The sequence below is a fragment of the Mus caroli genome, unplaced genomic scaffold (genome assembly GCF_978045245.1).
Source record: "Mus caroli unplaced genomic scaffold, Mus_caroli_1 scaffold_12, whole genome shotgun sequence".
NCBI classification, from domain to species: domain Eukaryota; kingdom Metazoa; phylum Chordata; class Mammalia; order Rodentia; family Muridae; genus Mus; species Mus caroli.
The window spans coordinates 62,626,211-62,642,396 of NW_028227267.1; positions in this window are offsets into that span (position 1 = coordinate 62,626,211).

The window sequence follows — 16,186 nt, forward strand, 5'->3', positions numbered from 1 at the left end:
CCCAGTCAGGGTTTCTCAGACTGAGTTGTGACTCACTGGGTGGTGAGACCAACTCTGTGGTCCCACTCAGCTTCTTTTTCTTTCTTTTCCTTCTGTTGTGCTGGAAATGAAAAGCCACAGTCATAGAGGAAAAGTATTTTCTGCCCAGAATTGACATAAATAAAAGTTTTAATAAAGAATAGACACTGTGGACAGACGCACAGTGAGCAAATTCTCACAGAAAGAGTCACTCATTATAGCAAGTGTTCTTATACTGATGGGATCTTTATGGGGAAGGGGACCTTGCAGGAGTCGATCCTTACAGGGAAGGAATCCATATAGGGAAGGGATCCTTTCTTGCAGTTAAGTTGCATGGCTGCCTTTCCTGGACCATCTGTGCAGGGTCTATTTGAACAGATAAGAGGAAGGCAGCTCGCTTTCTCATTACCAGTAGCTGTTATAACATCATTTGTCTTCCCTAAGGCTGGCTGTTTGGATGAGGTCCTAGAGTCTTGGGAGTTAGGCTTTAAGTAGGGCAGAGGCCATGATAAATCACTATGTTGGGTTTCAAGCAGTTAATGAGTATTTTCGGTGTTTTACTTTTGGCTTTCTTGGTATGTTTTTTCCTTCTTTCCCTTATTCTCTCCCTCCCGTCCTTCCTAGTAGAACAGAAAACAACACGTCAAAATTAAGTTTTAGGAATGAAAGTGTGTTTTCCTGGAAATTATCAATTTTTCTTTTGTGGCCATATTTCCAGGGCACCACACAGGACACATTTCTTCCTCAGGTTGACAACTAAGAACACATTGAAAGCTGCAGCTTTGGGAAGAGCTCGGAGACAGGATCAGGCTGTCTAGGCTGCAGTCTTCAGGGGCTCCAGGAAGCTGCTGTGGAGGCTGTGGCTTCAGATTCGCTTTCTTCTTGGTAAATAGAGAAAAGAGAATAGCCTTGAGGGTCTCATTTCACAAATTAACTCCATCATCATCTTCATCCTCTTCTGTGGACCGAAGGCTAGGAGCTAGCTCTCTCAACCCTTCCTCTTCCCCTGTTCCCTTCCCATGCTCAGACAGTTGCCCTTCACTCAATGCTCTTGTCCTTCCATATGCTTGTCCCTTGCTTGGGTTGTTCTTCCCTTCCTTGCTTGGTTCCTAACTGTTCCTTTAAACCCAGCTGGGATGTTATGTTCTCTACTCTGCTAGAGATTCTGCTTTTGTGTACTCTGGTTACACACACTTTGTTGCTTAATCTCACCTATTAGACAAGACCAGGTTTAGGAATCTTTGCGTCCTTAGCAGTGGATGTTTGGCTAAACTGGGATTAAGAACATCAAGGTGACCTACAGATAGGTGAGTGAGAGCTAAGGATGAAGAAAACAGTCACGTGACAGCTCCACTTGTGTAGCCTTTTCCTTAAGCTCCTTGTAGAAGATGGAGATCTGAGGTGGCTGACAGCCTGGCGAGACAGCTCAGTTGCTGGATGTATAAACGTGAGGAGCTGAGTTTGGCTTCCCAGCACCCATGTAAAACCCAGGCATGGTGCAGCGCTGGGGATTTGGAGATGGGAAGATCCCTGAGGCTTATTGGCTGGCCAGTCTAGCCAAATTGGTAAAGTGGAGGTTCAGTTTGAGACTGTCTCAAAAAGTATGGTGGGGAGCAACTGAGGAAGATGTCTGGTGTTGCTCTCTGAGCTCCAACATGCACCTTCACCTGCACACACTTGCACAAATGTGAATGCCAAAGATCAGAGGTAGCTGATCAGGGTTATGCAGAAGGTCGAAGTTCATCTCCATGACAACTTGAGTCCTCACCAATCCCTAGCCCTTGACATAAGACCTGGACACAGGACAGATGTGTGTATCATGGAACATCTTCCAGAGTCTAGGCCACCAGTAAATATTTCCTGCAGTGAAAGTGGCCACAAATCAAATGTGGCAGGAGGGGATGAAGCAGATGGAGGATGAGTTTATAAGAGACATGTGGTTCTGAGGTCCTCAGCTAGTGACTTTCAATGGTAAGCACTCTATAATCCTGAGGCAGCAATTTTGCTTTAAGCAAGCAGAGAGAACAGCGTTTTCTTTGGACGACTGGAGTCTGAATGGTGGATGAGCACCAAGGGGCATCCCATTCAGCTCCCAAATATATATTAGAAGCCTGTTGATGATTATCTAATGCCAAGCCTAAATTATTTTACATAGAAACAGCTTTCCCACAGTTTAGCTAAGAATCAGTATATCTTGCTCAGTACACAGCCTTCCCCTCATTAAACTTCAGTGAATACTGGAATCCAAAGATATGGGAGATTAAAAACCCTAAGGCAGTAAACCAGCTTCAGTAGGCACAGGAAAGAGTGGGGTGGAGACACACTCTTGCACATCCATCCCTCGTTGTAGTAATTGTTGTAGAAATCTGGCCCCAGGTTTCTACCCTGCCTTAGTTATTTAAGTTCCCAGATGACACACTCACAGCTTTCTATTTACAATAAGCCTTTAAACAAACAAGAGCTGGACAGATATCTACCCTCCATGCTGATAGAATCTACTTACTATCTAAGACTCCAAGTTATTACTATATTTCATCTGGGAGACTCTTAGCTCTAATTAGGCAGCCCTCGGGGCCATGCTATCTTGACTCTTAACCCTGGGTGCTTCTCCTGCCTCCTCCTGCACTCTCTTTCCTCATGGTCCTCCTCTTCCCTTCAAGCCCACAAACCCCCACCTATGTCTCTTCTGCCCGGTTATTGTCCATTGGCATCTTTATTTACCAATCAGAATTACCTTGGGGGCAGGGTCACAGGGGCTACTCTAGATTCCAGGTCTTGGGGGCCCATTTGCTTAGCATTACAATAGTCAGTAAAAGACACAACCTTAACAACTCCTAGAGCAACAGCAGAGAGAAACATGAAAAGGAATAGATACCCTAGTTAGGAGGGATCACGGCCCTTTGTACTGTATATTATGGACAAGTCTAGAGGACTAAGGACAGAGCACAGCCCGCACTTACAGCACATCTTCCTGATCTAGGAGAAATGCCTCTGCTCTTGTGAAATCTACAGGGGCAGCAGGAAACTCAAGCACCAACACAGTGCAGAGTAAGGGAACATAGTGACTTCCCCAGTGAAGACATTACAGGAGTGACACACTATGGAGTCCAAATGCACCTGACATATTCAACATGACAGCATGATATGCCAGCACACATCAAGAGATGGCTGGCATCTAAAATGGCTCTTGCTTAGAAGTGGAAGAGATACCAGCCCACCAGGAATCTATTGTATGTATTTTCTAACAAGAACATAGAGGAAACATGAAAACATGGGGACACGACTCCTCCCAAAGTTCAGAATTCTATCAACTCCAAAGACACTGAAATGGGTTAAGGGTTATAGAACGAACTCAAGAATGTTTTTATTTATTTTGTTTTATTTAAAGAGCTTTGGGTAGAACTCAGGCCCCCATGCTTGCTATGCAAGGGATGTATGCTAATAGGTTTTTACTGTGCAGCTCAGACTGGCTTCAAATTCATAATCTGGTAAGAAGCAGTGGTCTCTCCCTGAGTGCTCAGATTACTGTTGTATATCTCCATGCCCACCTCAGAAGATTGATACTAACCAAAACTAATGAATTCCAGTAAAATAAAAAAAAATTAGCCAAAATGAATTAAGGAAGACAGCATAGGATATGAATGAGAATTTTGCAAGAAAGAAAGAGAGAGAGAGAGAGAGAGAGAGAGAGAGAGAGAGAGACAGAGAGAGACAGAGAGAGAGAGAGAGAGAGAGAGACAGAGAGACAGAGAGAGAGAGAGAGAGAGAGGAGAGAGAGAGAGATCTGGAAAAGGAATCCAACAGGATTCTTCAAAATGAAAAGCACAGTAAGTCAAATTATAAAAAATTCAGTGGGAAAACACTCCAAACAGACTAGATAGATCACAGAACACACACACACAGAGAGGTCAGAGCTTAAAGGCAAGGTTGATAAATAAGAGCATGTAGACAATAATTAAGAAAAAAATGAAGTGAGCAGGCAAGACCCCTGTGACATGAATAAGAGACTTTTTTTTCTGGTGCAGAAGGTGCTAAAGTGAACACTAAAGGCGTAGAAAATGTATTCAGTGAAATAAAAGCAGAAAATTTCTAAGGAAAGGTATAGGTATAGGGGACATTTGTAATCCTAAGCAAATGTGGCCATGTTAAAGGATAACAGGAAATATTGAAGGAAGGTTATTGTAAGCTGGGAAATGCCAACTTACTTATAAAGGTAACCCCATCAGAACAGCAGAGGAGTTCATCATGGAAACTCTAAGAAGGTCAGGAGAGTCTGGGGTGATGGACTTAGTGTCAGCTCTGAAAGGAAATAACTGCTAAGTCTGGATTTCTAAAAGCAGCAAAGTTGTTCTGGAGGTGATCTGAAGGTGTGACACCTTCCAAGATGTCATAGTAAGTCATTCAGGCCACCTCTGTGATGACTTCAAAGGAGTCCTAAGCAGAGGAGGTAGAGAAACATGGCTACCAAAGCACAGGAAAGGACAAATCCCAATGTGAGCCCATTAAATATGCAAATAAAAGCCAAGAAAGGATTGAACGAGAGAGAAATAACAAAATGAAAGGAATAAATACATAATAAGTATATAATTCAGTGTAAATGGTCTGTCTTCTCCAGTTAGAAGCCATGATCTCACTTTTTTACATGAAGCATCAGACCGGATAATCAGCTGCCTGCAAGAAACACACCTCACAGGTTGGAGAGATGGCTCAGTGGTTTAAGAGAACTGGCTTCTCTTCCAGAAGTCCTCAGTTCGAATCTTTTCTAATGGGATTTGATTTCCTCTTCTGTCCGATGCCTCTTCTGTCGTTCAGGCATACATGCTAATAGACTACTCATATACATGAATAAATAAATTAATTAATTAAAAAAACAAACAACCCCCAATAACAATAACAATAACAAAAAAGAAACACACCTCCCCAGCAGAGGCACATGTGGATTGAAAGGAAAGGATGGAAAAGTGATGTTACAGGCGAGTGGAACTCCCAGACCAGCAGGAACAGGTAAGTTCATCTCCATCATAGCAGACTCCTCAAAAGCCACCAGAAGAGATACAAATCTCTATACACAAGCAAAGGGAATGATACATCAAGTAGATATTGCAATTATGGATACATGCACAATGAATGTTAGTGGAGCCATGCTCAAAACGTAAACTCTAGTAAAGAATCATGGGACAGAGAGGCCCATACACGTAGTAGTAGGTGACTGTAGTAGTTCTTTGTTATCAATATATAGGTCATTTAGACAAAACCCAACAAAGAAACTGCAGAGTGGATTTACACTGTGGATTCAGTAGAGATGAGTCACATATAAATAGTCCATCTAACAACTACATTCTTTTCAGTAGCTTACATGACTTTCTGCATAATAGAAATATTTTAGAATACAAAGCCAGTCTTAACAAACACAAGAAACAAAATCATATCTGGAATGGTATCAAACTGTTACAAAATACAACTGGCAAAAGTCTTAAGAGAAACTCTAGAAAAAGTGCTAAGTGGATCATTGAAGGAATCAGAGGACATTTAAAGAGTCATGTATAAGGACTTAGCATAGTGCCAGGTGCACAAGTGCTTCATAGATACCCAAGCTGGCAATGGGTTCTGTTGCTCTTAAGAATGACCCCAATGTCTGCTTCCTCTTCCTTATGGTAGAGCTCCAGATGCAGAAATATCCCTCATTGTTTTCCTTCGAGTGAACTGTCCAGGTGCCTCCAATTGACTTGTTTATAAAGATTCACAAATGCTCCCAGTTTTAGTCATTGCATATGGATGCTGTGATGGTTTGAATATGCTTGGCCCAGGGAGTGGCACTAATAGTGTGGCCTGTTGGACAAAGTGTGTCACTGGGGGTGGTGGTGGTGGGTTTTGAGACCTTTCTATTAGTCATGTAAGAGTCACTGTTCTCTTGTTTGCACTTGGATCAAGATGTAGAGTGCTCAGCTCCTTCTCCAGTACCATGCCTGCCTGGATGCTGCCATGCTTCCCACCATGAAGATGCCACGATGATAATGGACTGAACCTCTGAACTTGTAAGCCAGCCCCAATTAAATGTCCCAATTAAATGTCCCAATTAAGTTGCCCAATATGAGATGCACAGTTTTCGCCTCATGTGAATCCAAGTGGGGCTGGCCTTTTTGGCAAGTCATTTGGCAGCACAGAATTTGGCTTCTAGGATCTGTTCTGGCGCACGCCTTTAATCCCAGCACTTGGGAGGCAAAGGCAGGTGGATTTCTGAGTTTGAGGCCAGCCTGGTCTACAAAGTGAGTTCCAGGATAGCCAGGGCTATACAGAGAAACCCTGTCTTGACCCCCCCCCCAAACCCCAAACAAACAAACAAACAAGAAGTGCTTTGATAGCCGAGTGGTGGTGGTTAACCAGCACTCAGCACTCAGGAAGCAGAAGCAGGTGGATCTCTGAGTTTGAAACCAGCCTGATACACAGAGCAAGTTCCAGGTCAGCCAGGAAAGCCAGAGAAACTCTGTCTAGGAAAACAAACAAAAAATGGAAGTGCTCTTATATAGAGAGTGGACAATTGTTCACCAATGGGTTAAGTATGTTACAAACACACAACTTACACAAATACCTAGCAATAGAGAAGCCTTTTAAAAATGTTCATAAAAAATATAAGAAAGGAGGGCCCTTGTACAGTCTGTGGGACACTTTTAAAAGCATATTATTCAGTTTTAAAGGGAGATGTTGAGTTAGGTATGTAGCAAGGATTCTGGAATATAAATATAAACAAAATAGGAATTTCTTATAATAGAGATGAGGTCATTAAATAACCTGAAAATATTGCAATAATTGCATAATGAAATATTTGTTTGGGGGAAGGAGTGGAGCTGAGGGCAGTGGTGTGTGAAAGAGAAAGTCTTCCAGAAGGGTGAGCCTGAGCTGATGTCAGAAAGATAACAGGAAGTTCATTAGGCAGAAGAAGAGAAAGGAAGGGAGAGGAGGTGAGGAGAGCAGGAGAGGGGAGAGGAGAGGGGAGAGAGAAGAGGAGAGGGGAGGAAAAGAAAGGGGAGAAGGGACAAGAAAGAGGAGAGGGGGAGAAGAAGGGAGAGGAGATGGGAAGGGAGAAGAGATTGGAGTAGAGGGAAGGGGAGAAGGGAGGAGAGGGAAGGGCAGAGGGGAGGAGAAGGAAGAGGAGAGGGGGAGAAGAAGGGAGAGGAGATGGGAAGGGAGAGGAAAAGAGAAGGAAGAGGAAAGGGAGAGAAGGGAGAGGAGAGAGGAGAAGGGAGAGGAGATTGGAGGAGAGGGAAGGGGAGAAGGGAGGAGAGGGAAGGGCAGAGGGGAGGAGAAGGAAGAGGAGAGAGGGAGAAGAAGGGAGAAGAGAGTGGAGGAGAGGGAAGGGTAGTGCAGTCCTTCAGGCAACAGCAGCAGCAAAGTGCACAGGCAAGGCCACCAGGCACAAGGAATGTGACAGTGGCTCCCTAAAAGAGGGATGTGGTATGGAGTGGTCAGCATCCTCCAGTAGAACAGTCAAGAGAAGGAATATATACTGTGAGAGGACTTACTAGGTTGGCTTCCACAACAGGGGATGGTCTGATGTTGGTGAAGAACGACAGGGGCAGCAGGAGCAGTCACCATCACGGGGTACTCGCTCACCAGCAAGAGGTGAAGGCAGGCAAGTTTCCAGAAGATGCCACCTACTTAGGGGAGGGTCCCCTCAGGATTAGGTCCTAGAAATACAGACATACCCAGAGAGGTGTCTCCCCACTGATTCCAGTCAGTAATCAAGATCAACCACCACAGAGCACTCCAGTGGGTGTCAGGAGGTACAGCGGAAAGGGTCATAGGACCCAGAGTTTTTGTTCTGGCCATGTGTGGAGGGAGAGTGGGATGATGCTATGAGTGTTGAAAGGTCAGAGCAGGTGAACACCATAGTAGAGAGGAGGAAGCCACAACCGGAAGCTGGGCAGCTAGGCAGAGAAGGCACAGGAGACCAGGTAGGGTGAGACATGAAACATCCAGTGGGGACAGAGTGAACAGAAGTATGAGGTTGCATAATATCATCAGCACCAGAGAGGGCGTGGAGAGGTCACTTGGGTGTAGATGATATTGCTACTGTAAGGAGGGAGATGTGCTGAGAGTGAATAGGGAGGGGCCAGCATGGCCGTGGCTAATGGAAGGTTCTCCCCCCTTTCTCTGGGTGGTGTATGCTTCTGATATGTCCCCATTTGTTGTTTTATTGTTATTTGCAGTGGCTATTGAGGAGGGTATCCTTAGCCTTTGGGGTTGGAGTGACATTGGAGCTAGCACAAGCAGGCTAACACAGCAGGAAATAGAAAGGGACGTGCCAATTGGGCTTTGCCAGAGATGTTCGATGAGAGCAAAGGCAAGGGTGTGTGTGAATCCTATGCTAGGTTCTGGGATGGCTGATGTGCTCAAGGAAGAGGGTGTTAGGTAGAATAGGTAGAAAGCTGGGAAACATTTGGGTGACAGATAAATGTGGGTGCTACCTGGTTGGAAGGACCCCGAAGTTGGCCTTCATCAATGCTTTCTAAGCTGGCCCATCACATGACTCCATAGGCACACTTGCCAATACAGTACACAAGGGCTTCTCTGTAAGAATACATCTCAGGCTTCTGTCAAAAGGACTCAGAGAATTTTATGAGGATGAGTGAATCAGAGAAGAGAAGGAGAGAGGCAGATCCAGGGTGTGTGTGTGTGTGTGTGTGTGTGTGTGTGTAATAAAGGAAAGGAGGCCATAGATTTGAGAGGGAGGGGGAAGGATACAGAAGGGGTTGGAGAAAAGAGGGAGTGAAGAAATGACATAATACAGTATATATGTATGAAATTTAAGAATACATTTAATAAAAGGAAAAATAAGGTTTCAGAGGAATGGGAAGAAGATGAATTTTGAGAAGATGAATTCTGGAATACACCTGACTTTAGGGAAGGAGATAATTGCTTCTAAATTTATTGGTAACGAGATCTTCACACTCTCTTCTTGATCTATTTGTGTGTCTTCTCTCTCTCTCCCCCCTGTTTTCTTTTTTAATTAGATATTTTCTTTATTTACATTACAAATGTTATCTCCTTTCCTGGTTTCCCCAAAAGCCCCTATCCCCTCCCCCTGCCCATTGCTCCCCAACCCACCCACTTCTGATTCCTGGCCCTGGCATTCCCCTACACTGGGGCATAGAGCCTTCACAAGACCAAGGGCCTCTCCTCCCATTGATGATTAACAAGGCCATCCTCTGCTACATATGTGGCTGGAGCCATGGGTCCCTCCATGTGTATTCCTTGGTTAATGGTTTAGTCCCTCGGAACTCTGGGGGTTACTGGTTGGTTCATATTGTTGTTCCCCCTATGGGGCTGCAAACCCATTCAGCTCCTTGGGTCCTTTCTCTAGTTCCTCCATTGGGGATCCTGTGCTCAGTCCAATGGTTGGCAGAGAGCATCCACCCCTGTGTTTATCAGGCACTGGTAAAGCCCCTCAGGAGACAGCTATATCAGGTTCCTGTCAGTAAGCACTTCTTTGCATCCACAATAGTGTATGGGTTTGGTGACTGTATATTGTATGGATCCCCAGGTGGGGCAGTCTCTAGATGGCCTTTCCTTCAGTCTCTGCTCCACACTTTGTCTCTGTATCTCCTCCCATGGGTATTTTGATCCCCCTTCTAAGAAGGATCAAAGTATCCACACTTTGGTCTTCCTTCTTCTTGAGCTTCATGAGGTCTGTGAATTGTATCTTGGGTATTCCGAGCTTCTGGGCTAATATCCACTTATCAGTGAGTGAATACCATGTGTATTCTTTTGTGATTGGGTTACCTTACTCAGGATGATATTTTCTAGTTCCATCCATTTGCCTAAGGATTTCATAAATTCATTGTTTTAATAGCTGAGTAGTAGTCCATTGTGTAAATGTACCACATTTTCTGTATGCATTCCTCTGTTGAGGGACATCTGGGTTCTTTCCAGCTTCTGGCTATTATAAATAAGGCTGCTATGAACATAATGGAGCATGTGTCCTTATTACATGTTGGAGAACCTTCTGGGTATATGCCCAGGAGTGGTATTGCTGGGTCCTCAGGTAGTACTATGTCTAATTTTCTGAGGAACCGCCAGACTGATTTCCAGAGTGGTTGTACCAGCTTGCAATCCCACCAACAATGGTGTAGTGTTCCTCCTTTTCCCCATCCTGGCCAGCATCTGCTGTCACCTGAGTTTTTGATCTTAGCCATTCTGACTGGTGTGAGGTGGAATCTCAGGGTTGTTTTGATTTACAGTTCCCTGATGACTAAGGATGTTGAACATTTCTTTAGGTGCTTCTCAACCAGTCATTATTCCTCAGTTGAGAATTCTTTGTTTAGCTCTGTGCCCCATTTTAAATTGGGTTATTTGGTTTTCTGGAGTCTAACTTCCTGAGTTCTTTGTATATATTGGATATTAGCCCTCTATCAGATGTAGGGTTGGTAAAGATCTTTTCCCAATCTGTTGGTTGCCATTTTGTCCTATTGACAGTGTCCTTTGCTTTATAGAAGCTTTACAATTACATGAGGTGCCATTTGTCAGTTCTTGATCTTAGAGTATAAGCTATTGGTGTTCTGTTCAGGATATTTTCCCCTGTGCCCATGTGTTTGAAGCTCTTCCCCACTTTCTTTTCTATTAGATTCAGTGTTTCTGGTTTTCTGTGGAGGTCCTTGATCCACTTGGACTTGAGCTTTGTACAAGGAGATAAGAATGGGTCAATTTGCATTCTTCTACATGCTAACCTCCAGTTGAACCAGCACCGTTTGTTGAAAATGCTGTCTTTTTTTCCACTGGATGGCTTTAGCTCCTTTGCCAAAGATCAAGTGAACAGAGGTGTGTGGGTTTTCAATTCTATTCCATTGATCTATCTGCCTGTCACATACCAATACCATGCAGTTTTTATTACAATTTCTCTGTAGTACAGCTTGAGGTCAGGGATGGTGATTCCACCAGAAGTTCTTTTATTGTTGAGAATAATTTTTGCTACACTAGGTCTTTTGTTATTCCAGATGACTTTGCAAATTGCCCTTTCTAACTCTGTGAAGAACTGATTTGGAATTTTGATGGAGATTGCATTGAATCTGTAGATTGCTTGCATCAAGATGGCCATTTTTACTATATTAATCTTGCCAATCCATGAGCATGGGAGATCTTTCCATCTTCTGAGATCTTCTTTGCTTTCTTTCTTCAGAGACTTGAAGTTCTTGTCATACAGATCTTTCACTTGCTTAGTCAGAGTCACACCAAGATATTTTATACTATTTGTGACTATTGTGAAGGCTGTTGTTTCCCCAATTTCTTTCTCAGCCTGTTTATCCTTTGAGTAGAGGAAGGCCACTGATTTGTTTGAGTTAGTTTTATATCCAGCTACGTTGCTGAAGTTGTTTATCAGGTCTAGGAGTTCTCTGGTGGAATTTTTGTGGTCACTTAAGTATATTATCATATCATTTGCATGTGTCTTCTCTATAGGCTAGCAGCAATGGATAATAAATGGCTTACTTGTTGGAGTAAAAGTGTTACATGTAACTTGCGATTTATGCTTCATTAAAACATCAAAGGGAAATTATATAATTTTGGAATTGCATTTCATGCCAGTTGCTGGAGCGTAAGAACATAAAAGTGCCTACTATGTTCCTGTGAGGTTGACTGGTGCTCTGCCTTTATTCTTCCCTCCAACACATTTGAAAGAAACCTTCAGAAGTTCCCCACCTTCCAATGAACCTTCTATAAGTCATGTTAGCTGAGGAGAACCTCACTGGCTGGGGAGGAGTGGGAATGGCCAGGTCCAGGAAGTAATTGTAAATTTCTTAGGATTATCTTTAGCCGCCCCCCCCCCAAATAGCCATTCCTTACCCATTTCTGTGTCTCACCCAACATCTTCGTGACTAATGTATAAAACCTTTGCAAGGTATTAGAACTGTCACGTGTGTGCTAGGAATTGAACTCAGGACCTCTGGAAGAGCAGTCAGTGCTCTTAACTACTGAGCCATCTATTCAGTACCCCAAATATACTAACTTCAGACCACCAAAGACAAGCCTGCTTTGCTTTAACTCATCCACCTAATGTTTCCACCAATGTGTTTGAAAAGTACCCCAATATGCGACTTTCACGGTCCTGATACCTTAAAACTTCATAAAACTCTTACCACATTGGAATATTGAATTTGAGGTCTCCCAGATCTCTGTACCTGGGGCTGTGATCACTCATATTTGGCTCCAGAATGAACTATCTCTTGTTCTGTTGAGAGTCGTATTTGTATGCTGACTCCGACAGTCACGATAGTCAGCCAAGAGCTTGGTGGCAGTTGCTTTCCTATCTTCCAGAGGCCAGGGCAGGTCAAATGGTTCCAACAGACCTTTCTGGTAGATTCTAGGGTCCCAAGCAGCAGCACCAGGAGGACTCTAAGTTCTTCCAGAGATGCAGGCTCATTTGTGTTCACCACTGTCCTGTTTAAAATAGTCAGGGCATAGAACCAGCCTAGACGTCCATCAGGAGAGGAGCAGATGATGAAAATATGGTTCATACATAATGGAATTTTATTAGGTCTTAAAGAAAGGCAAAAGCATGGCACTTGCTGGAAATGGATGAAGCTCTAAGTTATTATCGTAAGCAGAGGAGCATCTCAGACCCAGAGAACCAAAGATTGCATGCTTTCTCTCATCATTTTTATGTGTGTGTCTCAGCTTAAGGGTGTGTCTATGGGTCATGGAATTAGAATGGGAACCATGAGAGGGGAAAAGATACTAAGGGAGGTTGAGAGAAGAGGAAGAAAGAGGATTACAGAACATATACAAGACATGAAAGACGAGGGGACTGAGATGGAGGTGAGAGAGGAGAGAGAGATGGGGGAGGAGGAGAGGGAGTAAGGGAGTCAGAGAAGGGGTGAGAGTGTGGAGGAGGGGGTGGGAAATGGGGCAGGGGAGGAGACAGGGACAAGGATTAACACATCAAAGTATGTCTGAGGATCCCATAGTGAGACCAATCACTTCGAATACTAACAAAACAAAACAAAAGCAACAAACAAACAAAATATAGTTAAACTAATGAAAAGGGCAAATAAAGGCCCTATCTCCTTCCCACGAGAAACTTCAAGGGCTGTGGCCTTTTCCCCACTGGAGCTCAGCTTCACTGGGACTGAATGATTGGCCTGAGTGCTCTCATTTTAAGAAAGGTCAAACCTCCTGGAGTTATAGTAACAAATGAAACAAACCAAACAACACACCATAAACAAGGGAAAGGCCTCAGGCAGCCCCCTGGGGACACCAACCTTTAAAACCAGCACAGGATCTGTGGGAGGAAATGTTGCTGAGGTGCACAGTGGATGGATCAGGAGGATTTGTCTCTGGGGTTACTCTAGGGTTCTTTTTTTCTTGTGGGTGTCCCCCTTGCACTTTCTGTCACCTAGGCTGTGTGCATCACTGGGTGACGGGGCTCATTGCTGTTGTATGTCTTGGAGCCCATGGTTCTTCAGACATTCTAGGGCACTGAAAGGGTTAAAGGAGAATTTTCCACCTCGGGGCACAAAAACTATTTGTGTTCAAAGATGTGTAAAAAAAAACCGAGAAAAACCTGCACAGAGGCCTGCTAACTCCCCCCTCCCCCATGTGTGTGTGTGTGTGTGTGTGATCTCAGAAGCCTAAGGCAGCCATGTGCCTTTGTGATCTCAGCATCCAGAAGGCTGTGGCAGAGGTTCACAAGTTCTAGGTCAGCCAGGGTGACAGACTGAGACCTTGTCCCTCTAAACCCCCAAACATCCCCCCCAAAACAATAAGAATCGTGAAAAAAGATCAAAGCACCAAATAGAGGCTCTCATTACACTCAGTTGCACAGGCAGGTGGGCTACTGCTGAGAGAAATGGTAATTTTCATATAAAAGGAAAAGAAAACCAATGTCAATAGATTCTGCGGTGGAAATTCAAGAAGCAATGAAGCAAATCAAAGACAAGGGTAACAAGAACTAAGACACAATGTGGGCTGAGAGGAGGAAGAAAGAAACACAGAAATACTGACGTTAGAGAATGCTGCACATCAGAATTCTGAGATGCATAGGAATCAACATAGAAAAAAACAATTTTAACCAATATGTAATACAAATTCAGAAATGTTTTTACTCAGAGGAAACAGGAGAAAGAATAATAACAAAATAAAGAGAACATATGTTAATAGTATCATTTTTGATAGATGATAGAACTTTATCCTAAGCGAATAAGTATCCAGGGGAATTTATGGGCACTCCTCCCCACCACCCCAGGGCTCTGATTTTTAATTTCCCTAAGCTGGTCTGTGACAGTCTGGTGTATCTTCATATCTGATAATCACACTTAGCAGTTTTCTAGACACATTTTGCCATTAGGCTTATCTTCATCAGGCTGGCTTTCAATGCCAGTTCTTCCCTGTCTCAGCCTCTCAAATGCAGGGGTTGCAGGTGAGGGTCTCCCCCAGCTTCTACGCTGTCATCTTAAAGCAAGTTGACAGTATTTAATGCATTTAAAGTAGGTCTCTGCTAGGAGTCCACACGGACTCCAATACATTTCTTAATATCAAACACGTATTTTCACATTCAAATTTTTACGTTCCCATCCCAGCTTTCTATCATGCTTTGAAGATTTGTCACTGTTTCTAGGACCCTTATTTTTATTAAGATAAGAACGGAAGTTTATTTTTGTAAAAATTACACACTGTCACTTTCCCTCGTGACCCCTCGTTCCCCCAAACCTCCCACACTCCCTGAACCCCTTTTCTGGAGGTGATGATTGTTCATCTTGCTTTTTTTTTTCTTGTCTTTGGTTTTGGACTCTAGAGATCACAGGGAGCTAGCGCAGTACAGGAATATGACCAGCAGGTGGCGATCGTACTGTTTCTACTAAGGGAACCGCCCAGAATTCTCCAGGACAGATTTGCACAAAAGAGGCGACTGCAACCATAGCTGTTACAGTTGGTAATTAGGGATAAGGTTGCCATGGTGACGAGGGGTCTTGGGATGTTTATAGCTTTGCAAGAGCTGATGCCAATGAGCTATCGGATTGCTTCCTTTGATGGTAATGGCAGGCAAACTGAGGTCATGCAAATGCTGTATGGTGCAGCCTGCTTAGGAAGCTATTCTGCTGCTGTTGTTATTTATGGGATAAAGTATCCTGTTGAGAGAAACACACACACACACACACACACATTTGTATGCATGCACACAAGTGCACCATATTTATCTGACTTGTTTACATTTTCTGTATGTTTTATCTCCATTCCCCACATTTCTCAATGTGGTTTTCATTAAAATTCTCTGAGAAGAAAGGCTCCATTCATCTGACAAGCTCGGGAAATATTGCATGCTCATGCTTTAGAGGTTCACAGTGTACTTGAGCCAGAACGCCTTTGGATGTCCTGTTTCACCTCCACACGCTCATTTGCCTTGTGAACCCACTTAAACAGACAATTCATTAACTCTCAGCTAATCACATCTCATCTTCTGCTCAAGACGTTAATAGACATTCATTAAGTGTAGGTTTCCTTGTAGCCTCGCGCTCACATAAGTCTCTCCAGCAAGGCGTGGAGCTCTGATAAGCTAGCCTGTCAAAGGCTGTGTGGCCAAGACTCAATGGTTATTAATGGCTGCCTATGAACGCCTAAGAAATGGTTTCCAATTGAGCTATGTATCCATGGATACCACAGACTGAAATTATTCATTGTTAATGTCTTTATCCATCCATACATTTTATTGGGTAAATGAGGCCACGCCCCAGACATGGCCCACAGCATTAATAAGTCATTTGTAGTTTAGCATAGTATTATTTTACAACTTGTCACATAGTTTCTGATGCTTTAAATTCAATCTTCTGCTAGTGTATTTCCCCCAGAGAGGCACCTCCTCTCCCATGAATAGCCTACTTGTGATTTATCATAAAATGGAACTTATTAAAAGAGATTAAAAAAAAAAGGACTGAGAATTTGCTCACACATACTGTCTCTCGGGTGGGGGAGGGGAGTCGCCCTCACTGCACTTCATTGTGAAAGGGAGGTCTCATAACTGTCACAAGGAAGGAGGTCTGGTCCTCTTAAACTGTGGAAAGAACAATTGCCCTAGTCCACTAGGGCAGTGGCTGCCAACAGCTTTAGGAATGCACCAGTTGACACTCTTGGCTAGGCTGATAGTGTTTTAGACCCACTCCAAATGTTGAAGGCGTTTCCTGTG